The sequence below is a fragment of the Ceratotherium simum genome, chromosome 2 (genome assembly GCF_057802395.1).
Source record: "Ceratotherium simum simum isolate JZ-2026a chromosome 2, ASM5780239v1, whole genome shotgun sequence".
Taxonomy (NCBI): domain Eukaryota; kingdom Metazoa; phylum Chordata; class Mammalia; order Perissodactyla; family Rhinocerotidae; genus Ceratotherium; species Ceratotherium simum.
In genome coordinates this window covers 55924406-55941318 of record NC_141901.1, presented here as the reverse complement: position 1 = coordinate 55941318, position 16913 = coordinate 55924406, and the positions used below count along the sequence as shown (strand labels likewise).

At 40.6% G+C, this 16913-nt stretch overlaps 1 protein-coding gene across 2 annotated transcripts in view; it reads left to right on the top strand.

Moving 5' to 3' along the window:
• Positions 1-4218: 4218 nt before the first annotated feature.
• Positions 4219-16913, top strand: part of RAP1A (RAP1A, member of RAS oncogene family) — a 75912-nt gene continuing 63217 nt past the window's right edge. The window contains exon 1 of one of the 2 annotated variants that reach the window (XM_087445589.1): positions 4219-4341. The gene's annotated coding sequence lies outside the window, so the exon portion shown is untranslated. Of the gene's footprint in view, positions 4342-11459; positions 11529-16913 lie in introns of those variants that run through there. The other variant, XM_014780030.2, reaches the window with a different exon arrangement.

The following is a 16913-nucleotide window of genomic DNA, read 5'->3' as shown; positions in this document are numbered from 1 at the left end:
AATTGTAACAGGAGTGCCAGGAAATAATTGCTTTTCAGCTTCTTCTGCCTCTTTTTCTTTTTGTTTCTCCCAGAGTATAAAGACTTTCTCTTTGAGGGTTAGTAATGTTACTCTTAGAGTTAGAGAGAGAGGCATGGATGCTCTTCAGATTCCATGAGAATGTATAACTCACTCAAGTCAGTGGCCAGTTGAGGAGCATCTCATATATCTAAGGAGCAAGACTGACACTGCAAAAGGCACTAACATAATTAGAACAGTAACTTACAAGGAGGAATATTTAGTAATGGGAATAAAATGAATACACAACATATATGACAAGGCAGCATATAAATGCCACAGGGGAGGTAAAAACAGAAACTGGGATTTCAGAGGAGAGGAAAAATCAGAAAAGTTTCCAGGTAGGAGCTACATTATAAGACAGGCCTTCAAGGATTTCAACAGATTTGGGGGCTGGAAGGGGGGAAGGGAGGCACTGTTCCAGGCAGAGACAATTTAGGCAAACGAGTTGGCTCCTTTCTAAAAAGTTGGTAGGAATTGTAGCTATTAGTTCAATTTTGCTTGAGAACCAGCTCTATAAATGTAGGGTAAGGCTGGAAAAGTGAGACGGAGACCCATAATTCGGCAAATGCCCGAGTAAGCAGTTTGTACGTAATTTGACAGGAAACTACCGATAATTTTGAAATAGGGTGGAGTCACGATCTGGCTACTACTTTGGGGATATGGTTCTGGCAAGAACACAAGATGGATTGTAGGGAAAGCAAATAAGCAGGAGACCACATAGGAGACAACAGCCAAAGTGCAGACTAGAGGGAATCAGTACCTGACCTAGGGTAGTGGCAACGCAGACAGGCAGGAGGGGGCAGATGGAAGAGACACTGTGTAGGAAGGAGCTATCTCTATCTGTCCAATATAGGAGCCCCCAGCTACATGTGGCTATTTAAATCTAAGTTTAAATTCATTAAAATTAAATAAGACTTAAAGTCCACTTCCTCAGCCGTATTAGCCACATTTCAAGCGCTCAGGAGCCACGTGTGACTATGGTATTGGACTAGGCAGATAAAGAACATTTCCACCATGGCAGAATATTCTATTGGGCAGTGCAGATTGCTACACTTTGGGGACTAATCGGGTACTGGGATGGGGAAGAAGGATTAAAGGCAGCTGAGGTTTGGTGGCTGAGTAACTGAGAAAGGTAGTGCCCTGAGCAGAAAGGGGGAAGTCAGGAGGAGGAGGAGCTGGATTTAGGAGGAAAGATGTCGTTTAGTTTCAGTCAAACACCAGGCAAGATAAAGTATCTACATAAATGCTCAGGTGTCCATGGTGACACGAAAGAGCGGGTAAAGCAGAGCACCCAGCGGGCTCTCCCAAGGCCTGTGAAGGAGCCCCAGCTGAGCCCAGCTGGCTTACCCCCTCCTGGCTCAGTTTCTCCGCAGCTTGCGCGGCTCCCTCCACCTCTCCCACGCCATGGCTCCTGTGTACTGTGAGAACAGGAGCCCCAGGACTCTGCTGTTTCCTCAGCCCCCTGATGCCTGCCTGAAGCCTTTTTTCTCACAGATACCTTTACTTCCTCTCTGCCAACTGCTTCACTCACCCTTCCCCATGCTCGATCCTTGGGAAGTCCCCCTGCCTCCACTTATTTGACTGCTTCCTCTTGAACTATTCTTTCCCACAGGGACTCCAAACCATGACCTCACTGCTTTTTTCCTTGCCCTCTCTTCCCTCCTAGCTGAGATTCCAAGGTCTATCACTATCACCACTCCCTGGCACATAGCCCTCCCCCTCTCACTGACTTTCATCAGCAAAAACCCAGCCCTGGTCAAATCCATCTCTCTTTCGACCCCCCAAGCGTGGAATGTGGCTGGAGAAAAACCACACACCTTGCTGAGTGGTCTCACTTTAAATACAAGACCACCAACTCAAGACGGCCCTCAGCATTGTCCTTATTACACTGCTCCAGTAACTCTTCCACTCTCCAAGGGAATTCTTTCTCACTTTCTATCTCCTTAGTCAATAGCCCCTCTCCACTCCCAGCTGTTTATCAAGAGTAAAGGAAAGGACAGCCCAGATCTACCTCATCAAACCCAGTGAGGCAGCCGGCACACACAGAGCTCAGCACAAATGGGAAAAGGTACAGTGTGTGTGGTGTAGGATTGCTAAAAGGCACTACTCCTCCAGGTGGAGACATTAGAAAAAGTGCCCCTTCCTCCAGGCTGATGTGGCTCCACCAGGGCACACAGCTTAGCTGGCAGAAAAAGGGCTGGAAATCAGGTCCTATCTGCCTCCTTCTGCTCCAGAGTGGCCTGAGCATGCCACCACCAAATGTACGGCCCGACCCACCAGCATTTGCACCCACGGACTTTGCCTTTTCTTCAAAAATAGTGTGTGAATGTACCATCCTTGCTCCTATCCAAGGCCAACCCCTTCATTTCTGTGCTAGGTCCCATTGCTTCTCACCTACTTGAGGACAACCTTTCTCCAGTTGTTTCCTCTTATCTTCTGCATCATCACTTTTACATCTCTAAAGGATCATTCCAGCATACCAACATGAGGAAACATCTCCCATCTTAAATACCCTCCTTTGATCCCGAGTACTCCTCTGGCTACTGCCCATTTCTCAGTTGCTCTTTACAGCAAAGCTCCTCAAGACTGTTTACACTTGCTGTAAACACTTCTTCCTTACCTCCCATTCTCCTGTTAACACACCCTAATCAGGCTTTCTCCCCTGTGACTCCAGTGAAACTGCTTTCGTCAAGGTCATCAGCAACCCTCATCAACCCAAAGGCGCTGTTCAAACTTTCAGTCCTCATCTTACTTATTTCAGCAGTATTTGATAAGACTGATCACTCCCACCTTCCTGAAACAATTCTCTTATTTTCCAACACTTCACCCTTGCCTGGTGTTCCCCCTATCTGACCGGTAGCTCCTTTGCCTTTTCTACTTAATCTCCGAGGGCTGGAGTTCCTCTTGGTCTTCTCCTCCAGCTACTCCCCCTGCCTAAGGGATTTTGTGTAGACTTAAGACTTAAAAAGCATCTATTGTCTTCAGACTCATGTATCCAATTGCCTACTTAACATCTCCACTTGGATGTCTAACAGGCACCTCATAGGTAACGTGTAGAAAACAAAACTCTTGATTTCTCCCACTCCAGATTTGCTCGTCTTTGAGTCTTCTCCATTTCATTAAATGGCATCACCATTAACGCATCCTTCAGGCTCTGAACTTAAGAATCATCCATGATCTTTCTGTTCCTTCACACACTCTCTGCCAAATCCATTCCAATTCAAAATATATCCGAATAGACCTTTTCTCACCCCTTCTCTGCTGCCATCCTAGTCCAAGCTACCACGAACAGCCTTCTTAGTGGTCTCCCTGCAGACATCTGTGCCTCCCTGTTGTGTATTTGACACACATTAGCAAGAGTAACTTTTAAAAATGAGAATCAGATGCAGTCATTCCTTTGCTGGATCTAGCCACATCCCCACCTCAGCATAACTACTACTGCCCTACAGCCAGCCGACTCTACTCAGCCATACCGACCTTTTGTTGTTCCTGCAACATACCACGCATGTTCCCACCAATGAATTTATGGCTGGTTCTTTCAGCCTGTTCCCCTACAGCGCGCCACAACCCCCGGTGGTTGCTAGGCTCACTCCTTCGTTATCATATGTGTATGTGCCCAAAGGTCTCCTCTGAGGAGCATTATCTGGCCAGCTATAAAGTCACCCCATTCCCTGATTTATTTTTCTTCACACCATTTATCACTACCTGAAATTTTTGATTACTTGTTTGTTGTCGGTTCCCTCTCTCCCACCCCGCCAGAACGCAAGCTCCACGAGGACCTCTACTTTCCTATGGCCTTATCCCCTGTGCCTAGAACAGTGCCTGCTACCCACCAAGTGCTCAGTCAGTACTTGTCGAATGGTTGCATTCCCTCCAAAATTCTATTCCTTCTGAATCTTCGGATCCTACCTCATTTCATTTCCGGCCTCACCCACTCCTCTACCCCGCCCTCCACAAAGCTGCAACCCCCATCGTTCTTAGCGCTCCCCACTCCTTCCTGCGCGGCTCCTTTAAGCGGACTCCGGAACGCCGCGGGGAAGGCGGGCCGAAACCTCCCCGTCGCCGACTCGGAGGGGCGGGGCGGAGCTAGGGGGTGGGGCCTGCGTGCTGCGTGCGTGCGCGTTCTGGAGGCGCCGCCGCCGCCGCTCCCGAGGCTGCCGCCGCCGCCGCCGCCGCCGCCGCCGCCGCTGCCGTCGCCGCGCAGAGCCGGAGCAGGAGCCACGGCCGAAAGGAGGGAGGAGGAGGAGGAGGAGGAGGTGGAGGAGGCGCCGGACCGGGGGGGTGAGTGAGGGGCGGGGAGCCCGAGCCGGCTCCAGGGGGAGCGGGGGGCGCGGGTCGGCCGGGCTGGGGCTGAGGCGGCTCATGTCGCTGGTCAGTCCCCTGGCTCCCCCTTCCTCCTCCGCGTTCCCTCGGTGTCCGGGGCGGCGGCCCGGGGGCCTGGCCGGCGGGAGGGGCCAGGGCTCGGGGAGGCCCGGCCGCCGCCGCCGGGGCCAGAGCCAACCACGCCCGCAGACCGAGCCGGTCGACTGTAGCTGGGCCTGCGGGAGACGGACGGGAGGGGCCCGGGCCGGGTGTGGGAGAGAAAGAGGACATTGTGTCCCCCACCCTCCAACTCCCCGAGGTGTCATGGCACAAGCCGATTTCCCTCGCCATCTCCCCGGACACAGTGCCCTCGCCCCTCGCCGCCTGAGAGCTGTCGAAGATTGGACATCGCTGCCTTTTTCCTCTTCTTGCCTGTCCCCAGACTGGGCTCAGATCTGCCTTCAAACCCAGCTCTTCCTTTGGGGGCACGCGAAAAGGGGGTTGGAGGGTTGGGTGAATTTTCTGTCCTCCCTCCTCTCTGGAGAGGTGCAGGTAGACTGGAGCGTTGCCGTCTCTCTATTCACTTCTGTCAGGGCTCAGGGTCCCCCTTCCCTTCCTTTATTCCCCCAGTGCATAGGGCTGACATCTCAACATCTCCCAGCCCCTTTCCCGCCCTCCTTCCCCCATGTCTTCCGTAGCATGCCATGTGTTCGCCTTTTCAGCGTTGCTTTTCTTGAGGCTCTACTTCTTTCCTGAATTTTGTTAGGGAAGAGGTCTCCGTGTGATTCTTGTCTTTCTAGAAACGGGCTGGTAGGAGTGTCGCTTGCTCCCTCAGGAAGTTAAGGACAGTGTCTTCAGCTGAATTGTGTAATTTACTGCTACGGGGAGAAGATGAGGGGAAGACTAAAAAGTGGAATCTCCTCACAGGGTTAAGAACTAGAGTTTAGGGGACCTTTTGACCTCTTGGCAAAAACTAGCATTGAGGAGTTATGTATTCTTGAGAGGGAAGATGGATCGTTTTCTCACTGCTTTGGAGGGAGGAGAGCATAAGAAATGAAAGGGAATAAGAAGGTAGGAGGTTAAGGGGCTACAGCCTTACAGGTGGCCACAGTTTTCTGCTTCCTGGGTGTGGGATGATGATTTTTTTCTGTTTCTGCCACAGAAAGAGTAAGGTATCAGCTGTTAGTTCTCCAACGTGGGGCTCCTACCTTCAAAAGTATGCTGAAGGGCAGTCTCAGAAGGGATGCTGCTGGAAACAGGATTTGGAAACTTTCTTTTGGTTTCCTGTCAGTGTGTGGGGGTGGGCATGCGTAAGTGTAGTTTTTCTTTTCTTTTGTTGTAAGTGAGATCTGTGATATTTTGACATAATAAGCACTAAATCAGGCCCCAAGCTCCTTTCTGTCTTTATTATGGTTTTTTTAAAACACTTTCTGTTTTGAAATTGTATTTGTGTTGGTTGAATGAAATTCTTTTTCAGTCTGGTGTTTCAGTGAATCTTGTTTCCTCGGTATTTTGAATTATGTACTACAAAGTATGATTAGGTGAAAGGTGTTGAGGATCATACACGGTGCCTGGCACATGGTAGGCACTCGGTGTTTCTTGAATGAATTGAATGATTACAAAGATGTGTCTAGGTATTATATAGCTTCTATCCTTTTGAGATGTATATTAGAATATTGCGTTTCACTTCCAATATATGAAATAATAATTCTTAACCTTTTCGAGGCTACTGACACCTTTGAGAATATGATGAAATATATAGACTCTCTCCCCAGAAAAAAAGTAATAGCATTTATGCACAAAATTTTGCATTTCAGTGACCCTCTGAAGCCAGTTATGGATACCTGTTTCCAACGTAAACTGGAATCCCTGAGTATTATTTGGTTACATATTAAAAGTGTTCAAAAGCCTTTGTTCACTTTCTCAGTGGCCTCAGGAATGACAGTGTCTACGCTTAGAGACTAAACTTCAGGTCTTTGCAAACAAGATTTAAGAGTGATTGTTATTACCATTTTATGGGGAAAAGTTCTCATTAATAACTATTACCAGTCAGTTTTGAACTAATATACTGATGACTTCCAAAGAAATAAGATTGTTATTGTCACTTTTGGCAGCTTAAAATCATAATCATGACTGATTTATGATTTTTATTGTACAAACTCCTTCTTAGCAATATGATCAACACTTGAAAATGTGCACAAATCAAACTGTTCATTTCTCCTGTTCTCTTGCAAGCTTGTTTATATGCGTGGTTTTTCATGTAGTTAATAATTATTATAGCAGCATTCAATATTAATTCAACAAATGCTTTTTGAATGGTTATTATGTGAATAAAACAAAGTCCTTGCTGTCATAGAGCTTATATTCTAATCAGGAGAGATGGGCCATAACCAAATAAATATAGAATATATCAGATGATAAGAGTTCTGCAGAACAGTAGAGTGAGAGGATAGAGAGAAGCAGTGGCAGAGAAGGGTAACCAGGGAAGATGTGAGACTAGAGCAGGCACCTGAAGGAAGTGAGGGATGTGTGCTCTCTTGGGGAAGAAAGGTCACAGGCAGAGGACTGCAAGTGCCAAGACCCCTCATTGTACTTGGCATTTTTGAGAACAACTAGGAGGCCGGTAAGCAAGAGGGAAAGTGAGAGAGCTTGAGGTTAGGGAAGCAGCTGAGGCCCCTGTGAGGCCTGTAGGCCACGGTAAGAATTTGGATTTTACTTTGAATGATATGGAAAACCATTGGAGGGTTTTCTGTTCCAGGAGACCTGTTCTGACTTAAGTTTGTGAGAATCCTTTTGGCTGCTGTGTGGAAATCAACTTAGCAGGGATGGGGGGAGGCAAGAGTGGAAGTAGGAAGACCAATTAGGAAGTTAATCTTCATTTTAAGCCTTTTTGAGTGGTTGCAAAATAGTCCATCTACCTGCTGTTGGGCATATTGGTAGTTTCCTTTTCCTCCGATTAAAATAACAGTGAAATGAAAGCTTTTATATATGCAACATTTTCTTTCTTTTGGAATGTTTCCTTGGGATTGATTTCTAGAAGAACTGATGAATCAAAGTACAGTCTGAATATACTTGTCTTCTTGGTGTATCTGAATTCCTTCAAAGAGTGGGTTGTACTAATTAAAGTGACGCCACAGTTGTTGATCTTAAGTTTCATGGCAGTGTCACTTGCATTGAGTATTATTATTTAATACTCTAAAAATAATTTGAGTTATAAAAGGATTGTTAGGTTGAATTTTCCAGTAGCTCGCATTTAGAGTTCATATGTTAGCTCACCTCTCTCTCCAGCATTTAACAACAGGGTGCTCATTGTTGGGGGATACAGAGATGAATTAGACAGGGTCTCTGTCCTCAGAGAATTTTACATTCTGTTGTCATTTGTAATGGAATAGTTAAATAACTTCAAGTCTTGCCAGTGTTTACTGTTACCCGTGGACTTTGTTAATGATCTTTTATATAAAATAAGCATTCCATTCAAGCATCTAATTTTTCATGTCGATAATTCCTTTTCTTTTCTCTTTTTTTACAAAGGGATTTTTTTAGTAGTGTCTGCAATTTGTTTAATTTCTGTTGTGGATGTCTTTAGAATCTTACAGCTATGACAGCCCCATGGTTAGTTCTTTGTGATAAATTATGCAACTGGTACTTAGTTGAGGACTCTCACAGTTGAGCTTTTAAATTGTTGTAATTCTTTATAGTTATTCAAAACATAGAGATTATTGTTTCTGTTAAATAAGGTCAGCATTGTATCTCCGAAATTTATTTAGTTTATAAGAGAAGATGATACCGGTCTGTTTTGATAGAACTTATACCATTGTGAGGACGTTGCTCAGCATTTCTGGTTCTGAAATCTAGATGGCTTGATTTGACGTGAGTGGAGGAATCGCAGCTTCTATAAAGTGAGTAAGTTGAACTAATTGAGTTATCTGCAGGCACCTACCACTGTGTCTGACACATGCTAGGGACCAAGCCAATGTTCACTGAACCTCAGATAACCTGTAACCTCTCAGTTCTAAAATTCTCTTATTTTAGAAGTTCAATAAAAATATCTCATATAAAGCATTTATATCATAATGTTGTAGTGAGTTTAAAATTGTGAACATAAACTTACTTCTAATCTTGCTTTTCAGATTAAACTCATCAATTTTAAAAAGCGTTATGGCATACTTCCAAGTATTTTCTGCTCGTTCTGATGTCATATATTGCTGTATGACTTAATGCCAAATTCACATCTTATGGAAACGATTAGTGTTAAACATAAAAATATTTAAGCTTTCGTATGTTACGGAGACAGATGAAGCGTCCGTTCTTTCCTTCTTTTATATGTGAAATTTGGGAATTAGAAGTGGTAGTTTTTATGTGCTTTTCATATACAGAGAGACTATTGGCCCATTCGCATTTTGAATTTTTGTAATAGTGGTTGTGAGTTTGCACTTAGTGATTCATACACCCTCTCTCCAATCTGCTTTACACACAGTTTTGAGATGACTGGTTAAGAGGGCAGTTTGTTTCAAAGTTAAATGATCCAGATGAGTATTGAACCCATAAGCTTAGCTTATCATGATGTTCTGATCAGCAAAGCAGTTCAACAGAGAACTATGCCATGCTCTCATTTCCGCTTGAAAATAGGCCTTTTAGAGGTAGAAGGTACACACATGCACCAGTATTGTGTGTGATGATTAAGGTGGAGTTGTAACAAGAAATAGTGTACTTTTATAAGGGGTTTAAGAATAATCCTTTTAATATAATTTTCAGAAGTATGTGATATACACGTGGATTAAATATGTTCTATGAAATTAACTTCAATCATTAGACAAGTTAACAGCTTTTTTTGGGGGTAGTAATGGCTTATTTATTTAGGCTATAAAATAGGTTAGATAAATCTGGAAAAAAATTTCTTTGCATATCCAATTTTCCCAGATAGCTTCCTATCTCTAGCCTATTTAGTTCACATTGATAGAGTGTTTCAAAGTGGGGAATGATAAAGTTAACCAAACTTGGAATAAACATAATCCTATGTTTGGTTTCAGAATATATTTAAATTAGGCCATATTTCATAAGAATAGGAATATACTAAACTACATGTTATAACTGATAAAAGATACTATTGGATTAATTAAAACTGGAAGTGCCTTACTTTGAACTCACAAGTATATATACCTGTAACATTCATGGTTGTTTGCAATGCTATGTTATACTCACTTTTTCTGATTGTAAAAAATAGCTTTGCTCAAGATAGAGCTGTGGTTTAGTTATCAATGACAAAAGTGTGAAGTAAGAGATGCATGAAGAACTGGGTACAACTGTTTCTTTGGACAAATCCCAAATGCAGTTTGTAAGATTCTAAGTTAGTAGTAGGAAATTCTCTCTTATTGCAGACTGAGCATTTCAGATCTGTCAGATGTGTAATCCAGAGAGTAAATTCATTCACTGTATTTTCAGTGATATTTTTAAATTCATTTATAAATAGGATCATTCCGTTCTAGACAAGTTGGCTGTATTACAGGACATTAAGCAAGCAACTGTAACTTAATTATTTTAGCAGTTGAAATTTAACACTAATCTTTGGGCTTTATGTGGTTTTCAGTATCTAGCCCAAATCATTGATGTCTTTTGAAATACCTTTTAAATTCCATTGTATGCTTGTGAAAATGTTGCATAATTTCATTAATAGATTTCAGATTCAGTCATGAACAGATGTTTGAGTGACCCAATATTAGGCTCTTTGATGGAAACTGAGATGTGAGGCTGTAGTTTCTACTTTAAGGAATTTATAGTTTAGTAATTTATTTTGTTTGCCAGAACCTGACATATGTTTTATAAATAAATGTATTTTCACGGTAGGGTAAAAATAGAATGATGTTTATTTTCTGAGTAAAATCAATGTGATATTTTAAATTCTCTCTTAGTTGCTCAACGACTGTTTCAGTGGTTTTATTTTCTAACAGCTTTTTAGTATTAGAGCAAACCAATTTCCCAGTTGTTTAAAATAATAGTAAAATAAGAATAAATTTGCTTTCCTGCTTATTTTACTTTGACTTTTTTTGTGTGAATTGCTTTCCTGCATATATGTCATATTGTAGGGAAGTTTTTTTCCTGGTTCAGCTAGCAATTTTAATTCTACTTTTAATATGAGAAGTTGTTTTTTTGTAGAACAGCTTAATATTTTTTTCTACACTGATTAAAATCATCCTGTGCCACTAAGATTAACTATCCACTGGAACAGAAATATGCATATAGACAAAACGCATCAATGTGCATTTTTAGTGAATGTTGGTAGCTTGCCAGCTTTATTTTCAAGTTCCTCCCCCCTCCAGACCTAACTAAGATGTGCTTATAAGGCAACAACAGTATATTTAGTCAATTCACAGAACAAGAATAGGTTTTCTGGTTTTCCTATTTTGCATTTTTTGAGTTAGGATTAATTGCACAGTATTATTCTCAATACCCATACAATAAAACAGTTCATTGAATCATGGTACTTTCTGTTGGAGCATTGGCTGACTTTTAGATGGTGAACCTTGTGCAATTTCATGAATACTACTGAGTCTTGGATGACACTCTTTACCCAGCCTAAATGTAAACCTGAGCTTAAGAAAAGCTGGAAGCAAAACAAGCTTGACGTTTTCTTTGCACTAGGAAATGTAGTTTCTATTCCAAATGATATGTCCTTGTTAGGTTCAGGATCATTTTCATTGGTTATAACAGCTTAAACATTTTTTTCCTGTTAATTCATGTTCTCTTGTGGCAAATTTTGAAAAGAACATAAATGTAAAGAAGAAATTGAAAATCACCCATAAACTATGACCCAGAGATAATTGCTGCTAACATTTTAATGTACATTTTTCTAGTTCTTTCCTTGCATGTACAGATTTTTTAATTTTTAAAAAAATTGGAATTATACTTTTATATATGCTGTTTTGCTCCTACTTTTTTGTCTGAACAGGATATTAGTCTCCTACTGTGGGACTTCTAGGTTGATTCTTTATAATATTACTATTTTAAATAACACTGGCAAACATTTTCATACATTTATCTTTGATTGCATCTCTGTTTTTTTTTCTTCCTTTAGGATAGATTCCCAGAAGTGGGATAACTGGATCAGAGGGTGGTTACCCTGTGTATAACAGTGTGTGTCTCACTGCACCTTCAATGGCATTGAGTAGGTCAGTTTTTATAATCTTTGCCAATTTGATAGATATTTTTTACAATTCTTGGGTGGTCATCGCAAAATCCTCATATTAATAATCTGTATAATCATCATAGTGTATGATTAGTTATTTGCAGTCATCTTTGAAAAAGTTGGTTGGAATGAATCTCTTTGAAAACACTTTGGGTAAAAGAAATCTTTGTGACAAAAAAGACATTCCTTTAAGTTGCAATTTGAGTGTTCTTTTATTAGAAAGAAATAGCATTTTAATATTCTCCCTTTACTAAAATGACAAACATGAGAAAACTTATTTTGTAGTATGTAGTAAGTAGAAATATTATGTCACACTAAATTATTTCAGAAGATGAGGGAGTGGTTACATGGTTCAGACTAAAAAAAACAACTTCGTGTTTAGAGCAGTGGCTCTGGAGTTAGGCAGCCTGGGCCCAAATCCTTGCGTTGCCACTTACTAAGTACATGATTTGAGGCAACTTACTGAGTATGTAATTTGAGGTAACTTACTAAATATATGATTTGATGTTTCTGAACTTTGGCTTTCTCATCTTTAAAAGGCGAATAATAATACCTACTTCATAAGATTATTAGGAAGATTAGAAATATTGTGTAAAACTGCTTGACACATAGTAAAAGCTAGCTATTGTCAATATTTTTTTTTGCCAGTTTTTGGGGGGTGGGGCAGGAGATATCATTTGTGTGTCCTTGTTTACATGAGTAAATGCAGAGATGCAAAAGGGCCGTGAGCAGTGGCAACTGGAGGGGAGTGGTAGACATTCTTTGTGGTAGGAATGACTTGAGCCACGATAGAAAGTTCTGGACAAGTTGGAGGACAGGAGATAGATTTGAAGAAGCCTAGGCTTGTATAATTAGAAAATATGGCGATAAGCCCGTAAAGATTGATTGGGGCTAGACTTTGGAAGTCATTGAATGTGAGGTTGAGAAGTATAGGCTTTATGTAGGAGCCCGAGAAGTTTTCATATGAGGAAGATGACCTGATCAGAGCATTCATCTTTTGGAATATGAATTTGGCTACAGAGTACAAAATGAATTGAGGAAGAAAGACCAAAGACAGGGAGGCTGGTTTAATAACACAGGTAAGGCAAGATCTAAGATCTGGGAGTTTAAAGGAAACAAGGAAGGTTTTGGGGGGAGTTGCTGGGAGTTTCTGTCGTGAAGATCTCTGTATCTTCAAGTGTACCCACTTTGGAGATGAAATTGAAAAGAAAGAGTCTGAGTCTAAGGAATGGGCTACATGGAGTTTAGGCAAGCTCTGAGACAAGGCGGAACTTAGTACACTTTGGCTGTTGGTACGTTTTTTTTAAAAATTGAAGGGTAGGGGCCGGCTCCGTGGCTTAGCGGTTAAGTGCGCGCGCTCCACTGCTGGCGGCCCGGGTTCGGATCCCAGGTGCGCACCGCTTCTCCGGCCATGCTGAGGCCACGTCCCACATACAGCAACTAGAAGGATGTGCAGCTGTGACATACAACTATCTACTGGGGCTTTGGGGGGAAAATAAATAAATAAATAAATAAATAAATAAAATTGAAGGGTAAAAGATTCCTATTATTTCATCAGTAAAAAGCATATGTTTATGCTATTTCTTTGACAAGTGCATAGTCTGCAGAAATTTTATTTATTTAGCATTTTGAATTCTTAGTTAACAGGGAATCCTTGCTTTTAGACGTTGTATTTCTGGAGGTATTATCTTAAAATTCTTCACTGTAAGGTGAAATTCTTCTGCACGTGGTCTTTCCAGCATTTGTGAATGCCACTGGACTTCAGAAACATGAGTTGTGTGAGCAGAAGTGATGGAAAGTGAAGTATAGGTTTCTTGTTTGTTAAGCAGCTTAGAGTATTGAGGGCAGTGAAATATGGAGCAATTGAAAAATAGGAAATGGAGTATATGATCTTTAGAAAAATATTACTTTTAGTACTTCTCTTCTCTCCCTTCCCCCTTAATTTCGTAATCTAAAAAAATGAATTTGCTAATGCCGTTCTTAGTCAATGTAGTAGCTGGCTCTAGCTCTACTCTAATTGTACTTTCCACTTGGCTGAATAACATACGTAAGCAAGTTAAGCCTAAAGATTGATATTAATTTTCTTTGACTGATAAGTAAACTCACATGAGCTGTGAATTACCTGCTCGCTGTCTTCCTTTAATATTAGCAGTTGAGAAAAGAAGCAACCCCTGATTTTTAAAAAATAAATACAGGTTTTTGATACTTTCCAGATGTTTGCATTTTTTAAACCATTGAGTTTTTATACCTTTCTTAATGTTTCTTTTAGTTTTCAAATATTTTTTAAACTCAGAAATAAAGTCCTTATTATTTTTATTCAAATCTCTTCCCTTTAAAAGTATCCTTGAAAACATTTTTAAATTAATAAGCAAATGTAGCACATAGTATTGGGGATTGCGTGTTGTATTACTCTTTACAAATACTGTGCTTTTCTTATGTGAAACTCCCAATGCCCACATCTGGTCACCTGAATATTTTGGTTACTAAAGAGACCTCAGATATTCAAAACAGTGACTTAATGTCACAAACTATGAGACTCCAGTTGAGTCTATTTTGAATTGGTTTGAAGGTCTTTCTGTTTGTCAACAGAAATCAGAACTACAATCATTCTCCTAGGACTGATCACACTTACCCTTCCTTCCTCCTCCCCAACCATCACTGAGAACAGGATCTTCCCTGATCTGGGCCATTCTGGCACTGTCCCTGTGATGGCAGCTAGGGCCTCCCCCGTGTGTATGTCTTACATTCTCAGAAGTCTGCTTGCATCTTGGCAGGAAAAATAAGTTGTTAGACTGAGTGGCTAACAGCTCATGGTGTACTACTATAAGAAAATGTACAATTTTACATGTCAATTATACCTCAATAAAGCTGAAATTTAAAAAAATTCATTCAGGGGGCCGGCCCCGTGGCTTGGCAGTTAAGTGCGCGCGCTCTGCTACTGGCGGCCTGGGTTCGGATCCCGGGCGCGCACCGACGCACCACGTGTCCGGCCGTGCTGAGACGGCGTCCCACATACAGCAACTAGAAGGATGTGCAACTATGACATACAACTATCTACTGGGGCTTTGGGGAGAAAAAAGGGAAAAAAAAATTTTTTTTTTAAATATAAAAAAAATTCATTCAGTTTTTACATGAGGTGACATATGAAGAGTGTGACACATGAATAGACTTTCATATCCTTCTATCCAAAAGGACTGGAATAAAAGAAAATAAAGCCCACTGGCTGAATAGAATATTGTGTACATTTTTCTTATTCTTTTTATCAAAAGAACATTTTTTTCTTATTCCATTTGAATCAGCAGTTTTGCATGCTAAATATAAATTCTTGACTGAGAAATCAGAGTCCTTCCCCAAAATAATCTTAAACAGTTTGGTCAGTTATCCAACAAATATTTACTGAGTGATTATTGGGGTGCCTCGTACTATTCTAGGAACTAGAGATAGAGCAGTGAATAAAACTTGCCCTCTATGCCAGTGGAGTGTGGTGGTGGTGGAGAGAAACAGTAAACAAACAAATAAGTGAGTAAGATAATTTCAGAGGTCACAAATGCTGTGAAGAAGCTATACCAGCATGAAATGATAGAATGGTGGAAGAGTTTAGATTGAGTGTTGAGGAGAAGCTCTCTGAGATGATGATTTTTAATCTGAGACCCATATGACAAAAAGCCAGTCATGTGATGACCTGCAGGAAGAGTGAACCAGGCTCCAGTTGGTGCAGAAGCCCTAAACAGGGAAGCAGCCACTCATGTTTGAGAAGGTTGTTGCGGGAAGCTGAGAAGAGACTGGTAGATGAGGTTGGCAAGGGACAAATTGCCAAATCTATGGTAAGGGGTTTGGATTTTGTTCTTATAAATACAAAGGAAAGACAGGATATCACTGCCTACCTTTATAGATAAATACGTGTAACTTTTGAATTTGAAGATGATGTTACTAATGATACTGGCTTAAAACAAATCTGTGGGGTAACTAGTAGTTTCTCTAGACATAGGAAATCACTAACTTATAGTACATAAATTATGTCTTTCCCAGGAGTCTGCAGAGATAGGAATGAGTTACTTTTAGTATTGCAAAGAGCCTATGAATATCATATATTTGCTCTTAATGAATTTATACAGGTGAAATATGTATCTTTGCTTTGACCAATAATTATACTGACTCAAATCTTTGAGACTAATTACCACAAATCATTATCATATGTTGTGATGATTTGCAGGCTCTTAATGAAATAAAACATTGTGCTTGCACCTGAAGAACCTAGCATTGAGTTACATTAGTCTTTTGACAATTGGAGAGTTCGAATTAGCCATTACTTATCTGATTAATACAGTGTCAATGCAGTTGGTAGACAAAATCTTTCAAGACAGTGGAATCCGTGGAGAATAAAAGATTTCTCATAGTAAGGTTGAGAACTGTTGATAAATGTCCTAATCTCTAGAGGAACCTACAGGGAGAAGGGAACTAATATTTTTTTGAAGGTAGAGCCCTTACATCCCATTTAATCTGCACAGCAAATCTGTGAAATAGATATTGTCCATTTTTTAACAGATGATGAAACTCAAGGTAATTATATAATTTATGAAAATTCAAAAGCTCTAATTATAGAGGATAATGCTGACAGCAGACTTCCAGAAGGGACTACTGCAGTACAAAGCACAAAATAGGTGATCAATAAATATTTGTATTTTGCTTACATGCAAACATGAATGGATGAGTGAATGAATGAATGAATGAATGAGTAGGTCAATGACAGAAGACTACCTCTATCCTTGTAATCCTTTCTTAAGTGCAACACACACCATTTTTCTTCTAGATGAGTCTAGAGAAGTCTTCAGAAATAATTTTCGCCTATCTTTTTCTCTGCAAAACTCCCCCCTCCCCACACACACATAATGAGGTTTAAGTTACTTAAAATAAATCACACAGTAGAAATCTTGAGGAGGAAAATAAAGACCAGAAACTTGGAAAGTGTAATTCTCACTTAGATTTTAACTGAGTAGTCCATAATGTTTTCAGCTTTAAAAAAAAGATCTGCTTTAGACCCTTGTATTATTCACATGCAAGATATCATCTTTTGGTTTTGTTTGTATCTCTTTTTTTTTTTTTTAACTGTTTGAAAACTTACTATAGTTTTCTGAAATGAGGTGGTAGAACAACAGTAGTCAAAATGTTGATGTAGCTAATGTGTGGCTGATCTCTGACTGTTTCAGAGGCGTGGGGGACATGTGTCTCTGTCTTCTAAAAGTGTGTGGTTTGTTGTTCAGAAATATGGACTGATAATTCTGGAGCATTTAATGGTTAGTAGGTTTTAAAGAAAATACATAATGGGATAGTTTTTTTTTTCAACTGATGTTAAAACCCAGGCAGAATA